Source organism: Echinops telfairi, unplaced genomic scaffold, assembly GCF_000313985.2.
Source record: "Echinops telfairi isolate 266 unplaced genomic scaffold, ASM31398v2 ScPeMD7_2;HRSCAF=8, whole genome shotgun sequence".
Classification (NCBI taxonomy): domain Eukaryota; kingdom Metazoa; phylum Chordata; class Mammalia; order Afrosoricida; family Tenrecidae; genus Echinops; species Echinops telfairi.
Window position 1 is genome coordinate 17,052,282 of NW_022103898.1, and position 5,063 is coordinate 17,057,344.

The 5,063-nt window shown below is 52.8% G+C and overlaps 1 long non-coding RNA gene across 1 annotated transcript; it reads left to right on the top strand.

The window, feature by feature from the left end:
• Positions 1-6: 6 nt before the first annotated feature.
• Positions 7-5,054, top strand: LOC123521852. The gene is made up of 3 exons (XR_006680189.1): positions 7-295; positions 516-744; positions 2,094-5,054. It is a non-coding gene; the product is annotated as an uncharacterized LOC123521852 (long non-coding RNA).
• The last annotated feature ends 9 nt before the right edge of the window (positions 5,055-5,063 follow it).

Here is a 5,063-nt window from a genome sequence, read left to right on the forward strand (position 1 = left end):
GTGCCCCGTTTCGGGAGAGTTCCGGGAGCAGAGAGCAGCTCCAGGCGGCGCCGGCGGCTCCGGAGTCAGAGGAAGAAGGGAAAGGAAGGTGTGGTGGGGCGCCCAGACCCTGCCTGGGGCATCTGGAGCTGGGCGGGACAGCCGCCCCGAAGTCTGCGCTGGACATTAAGAATCGAACTAGGACAGCACCTGCCAGGACCCCGACCTAGACCCCCTGCCTCCTCTTAGGTGGCCCTGCTGCCACGCCACCCAGCTCTTCCGCGTCTCCTCCTGCCTGGCGGCAGCCACGGTCAAGGTAAGAGCCCAGGTGTGCTCCAGAGCTGAGGCTGGGGACGGGATGGGGGGCGTCCTAGCAAGCGGTGCCTGACAAGTTCTCTGAACCTGTGGCTGGCCCTCCTGAACTCGGGATGTTGGTGGAGAGGGAGAGAGGCAGGGTAGGTCCGGTCTCTTTTGCCTGGCCCTGGAGCTGCCCAAAAAGGCCTGAGATAGATGCCTCCAGTCTCTCATCTCTCTAGGACGCGCCATATACGGAGTGCGAGCCTGAAGTTCCCCTTTAACTTCGGGAGACGACGCTTCTGCACCCCTAGCTATTTCCCATCCGCCAGCACCTGTGCTTTGGGGCACCGGTTGTGCTCATAGCAGACTTTTTGGTCAGCCCGGCTCGCTTTTCCTGGAGTGATGTTGGTGAAGAAGTTTTCTTTGCGCCTTGTTTCAGGGAGCCGAGGCCGGTGTTGAGCTGAGCAGGTACAACCTTTGAGACCCTCTGATGGGATAGAGTGAGTGGCACGGAATTGAGAGGGGGAGCAGGCAGGGGAAAGAGATGTCCAACCAGCACCCCAGCCCTAGTAGACAAAGCTGCTCGTGAGGAGCGAGCGCTCAATGGACAGAGAGCCTGACAGTTTAGTAAATATCACTGCTTCTGGAGGGTGGAGTGACCAACTCCGAAGTTTGAGTGCCCCCGGAGTTCTTTGGCTGCTTGCCTGATGACCATCTTTTACATTTTCCTCTAAAGGGAGCGCCGGTTCTACAAGCATGCCCTCACCTGTTGGAAATGTATTAAACTCGCAAGCTTCCCCCGGAACACTCCGGTTTTAAATGGGTCACCTCGGAGGGAACAGATTGTCTTCCGCACACTGACTCCATCCTCTGGGTGACCCTGTTTAATGACAGTGGCAGCGGCAGCGATAGAGACTCTCCCTGCTGTGTACCTGAGCTGATGCGCCGCGCCCCCCCAAAGCAGGGATTTCTGCTGAATGTTGTTCCCCCACCTCACCCCACCCCCACCCCCCGTGAACTTTGTCACCTACTCCATGAAAATTATCTCCCAAGGGAGCAGAGCAGCTTAGCCCGTGAAGGTTGCAGGAAGTTTTACAGTGTTTGTGTCTTATGTAAGCACCCCCCCCCTCCCCACGCCCACCCCCAAGAGATTTCATGCTCCTGCTATCTTCATGGGACCTGGGGGTGGGTGGTGGTGGTGTTCATGTCACTTCACCCGAAGAGCTTATTCCCTCCCTGGATCCTGTCACTTCAGGAGCATTTTCACTCTCACCTGCCCTCGCACCTCTGGGGTCAGCTCTGAGAGGTTTAAGATAGGGAGTGTTGGACATTAGGCAGGACCAGCTGGTGACTTCCCTTCACACCTCTCAGGAGCATGTGACATCAGTCACTCCAAGGCAGGCCAGGCCCTCACCGGGGGGTGGGGGGAGAGGAACCTGGCTCTACCGGTTTTGCATTTATCTTTGCACACCTTTCTATTTCAAGAATGCTTACACTTCCCGAAAATGGCTTGTAGAGAACACATTTATCATGCCTGGCTCCCTGTTAATTCGAGACCAGCGAGAAAACTCACTTGAACAGGGAGGCAAAGGTTATCAAGATTGTGATCTGAGTGGATTTTCAGGAGTGGTGAGAGAGAGTAGAAGAGAGGTTGTTTTTTTTTTTTTTAAAAAAGAGTAGATCGTATCTGGGAGCGGAGGAGCCAGGCGGTAGCCACTAATGTGAGGGTTTCTGTGCATTGCGGGCTGTCAAGTTGATGTGGGATGGGGGGTGGGGGAGCTACAAGGCAGGTTGTCTTGTTTCTCTGCCTCCTACAGTGGCCAGGACACTAGGAGGACTAGTTTTCTGTTCCACCATCAATGAAGAAAACACGAGGACTCCCGTTATCAAGCAGGTGCTATCTTCAGGCCTGGGAACCTAGCTTGTTGGGGACCAGTATGTGCTTGCACCTGGGAGTGGATTCCTACCGCCTTCTGAAGTGATGGGTTTGCTCACTTCCTACTGGAGGTATTGGTGACTCAAGGCTGACGGGGGCAGTCATTGTTGGGGAGGCTGGGCTTTCTGCGATACCTGCTTTGGGGACATTAAACAGGTGAACTTTCAATCCCCATGTGGCTGTCAGGAATACTTCCCCCTTTTGACTTTTTGGCCTGAAATACCCTTTCAGTTAGGATCCCACCACTTCTGGACCTCTCTAGTCTTGACCCATCATCAAACTCCTGATACTCCCTGGCCATCTCTTTACACAGGCACACTCCTTGTGTGCGCGCAGTGTGAGCATTACCAGAGACAGTGGGGCTATGCGAAACATGCGAGGTGCAAGCGCTTAGTCAGTCTTGAGTGCTAGGATTCTTTCAGCTGAACTGAGGTATCATTTGAATTCCTGGAAGAACAAAACCCCACAGCCCCACTCTTGTCTGCAGGGGCGAAGCTAATCAAAGCTGGCTCCAGAGGGGAGCCGGTGGAGCCCGGAGAAGTTGGGCACCTCAGAACACTATCAGGAGCAGGGGCACACATGTCACCGTTTCAGTAGAATTAGGTGCGTGGCCTGGAACCGGAGAACGGCAGGAGGGGACGCATGCCCCTGTATCCTGGGGGTCTGGCTGTCCGCACTTGGGAGCCTTTGCACAGAGTTGTAGAGAGCTGCATGGTTAGGGGGAGCTATTGTTATAGCTTAAGGGAAAACGGCCAGCTTCAAGCTTTATTTCTGCTACGAAGGCTTCATAGGTTGATTCTCATCGGTCAGTACAGCCTAGGAGTAGAGGGTAGAGCAGGTAAAGGCAATTACATTTGTGACTGAGCACAATGGAAACTGTTGGGAGAAGATAGGCACCATGGTCCTATGGGGTGGTTGTGAGGGGAGGCAGGTGGGAGAGACCCAATAGGTCATGGAAGCCAGATGCTGGATGCTGGCCTGCCTTAGGACCGTTTGCTGTTGGTGGACTTGTGGGAGCCCGCGCGCTCAGATGTGGACTGTGCTCCACCAGGCTCCTCCCAATGGCTGATTTTTCAGAAATCAATTGCTAGGGCTTGCTTTCATAGGGCCTCTCCCCCAAACAAAAGCAAAAGAACCCCGGACTCTCTGTTATTGAATTGATTCTCCTAACAACCTTATGATAGACCAGAACTGCCTCTATGGGTGTCCGTGCCTGTGACGGGAGTAGGGAGCCTTGTCTTTCTCTCGCGGAATAGCTAGTGGTTTTGAACTGCTGACCGTACAATTTATACCGCAACACGTCATCCATGGTGCCACCAGGGTGGACTTAAGCCACCACGCTATTTACTGGCAGATGAGTGTGTTAAATGATCATAGCACCCAGGGCCTCTGTGAAAAAGACCGCAGCCAGACAGGAGAGGACACGCGCCGTGTGGCCCAGGGTGACTGATGGCTCCAAGCACCCTGCCATTGAAGCCGCTTTGGGTAACACAGCTGCTTCCCAGGTGAGCTGCTCTCATCAGGAGTGTGTGTCACCCAGAGGTGCGGGGGCCTCAGCGTCTCTCTTGCTCATGGGCATTTGGAGAGCCAGTGTCAGTAGGTGGAGGCCAGAGCCCTGGTGGCGCATTGGGTTACTTTGTTGGCTACAAGGTTAACAGTTCAAAACCACTTGCGTGGAGGATGAAGCTTTCTGCTCTCATCAAGAGTCACGCTCCCGGACACCCTCAGGGACACTTTGATTCTGTTCTGTAGAGTCAGAATGGACTTAATGATTATGAGCTGAGGTTTTTGAGGGGTGGAGGGTAGTAAAGTATTTTATAGGATACTTGGCAGAAGTGTATTTTAAAAGACACCTCTCCTTTGAATGCCTGCTGGGTGGCAGGTGCCTTGCATTGTGCTGACGCTAAGCATTTTGTTTGTCACCTTTTAGGAGCAGCAGGCAGTCTACCGTGACCCCCTGGCGGGAAAGATCCAGTTAGGAACTGACTCTATAGCAACTGAGGTTTTCCGGTTTGGGGTATCAGTGTGTCGTACAGGTTTGCGGGGGTGTGGGTTTATCACGGGAAGCGAAAGAAGAGGGTCCTGGGCAGAAAGAGCATCCTGGAAACCCGAAACTGTGTCCCTTGTGTGGGGAGCGGAGGCATTAGAGTGGCTGGCAGGTGGGAGGTGCTGGCAGTGGGATCCTGGGCGTTAGAAGGGACACCATTTAATAGGTTTCCCTGCTGAGTTTCTCTCTATTCAAATGGTGGCAAGCCTGGCTGTTGGCTGAGACCCAGGAATACTAGCTGATTATCCTACACTGCTATTGGAGCCAGAGGAAAACGAAATTTCCTATTGGTCCATTTGCCTTCGACATACAGCATTTTGCTTCTGTCCTGTTAAAAATAAAAGAAGGTATTAGCAATGCAAATAAAGAAAGGGGTCCTTATCAGCCGTAAGTCTGCCCTCTTGTGTACATGAATTACTTCTGGGGCTTTCATTATATGATTATGCAGCAGTGGGAAAAATGACAATGTTACTTGACAAATGATATAGTATGGGGTGGGGGTGAGGGGAAGAAAAAGCCACCCTTCTCTGGGAGAACAAATTCTATTTTGTCAGATGTGCTTCTGGGTAGAGTTACAGTCGTGTCTAGCGCTAACAAGGCTCTTGTGTTTGAATCATTTCCATTCGGCACTTTCTTTCTCGGGGGAGATGATATTGAGGTTGGGAGCGTGTGTGTCTCAGTGTTCGTGTGTAGTTGCACACAAACGTGTTCTGTGGGACTTGGGAGCTATCTGGTGAGGAAGGAAGACAAAACAAAACCTTAGCTGCTGAGGATGGAAAAACACAGTTGCAGCAGTGCCCTTCA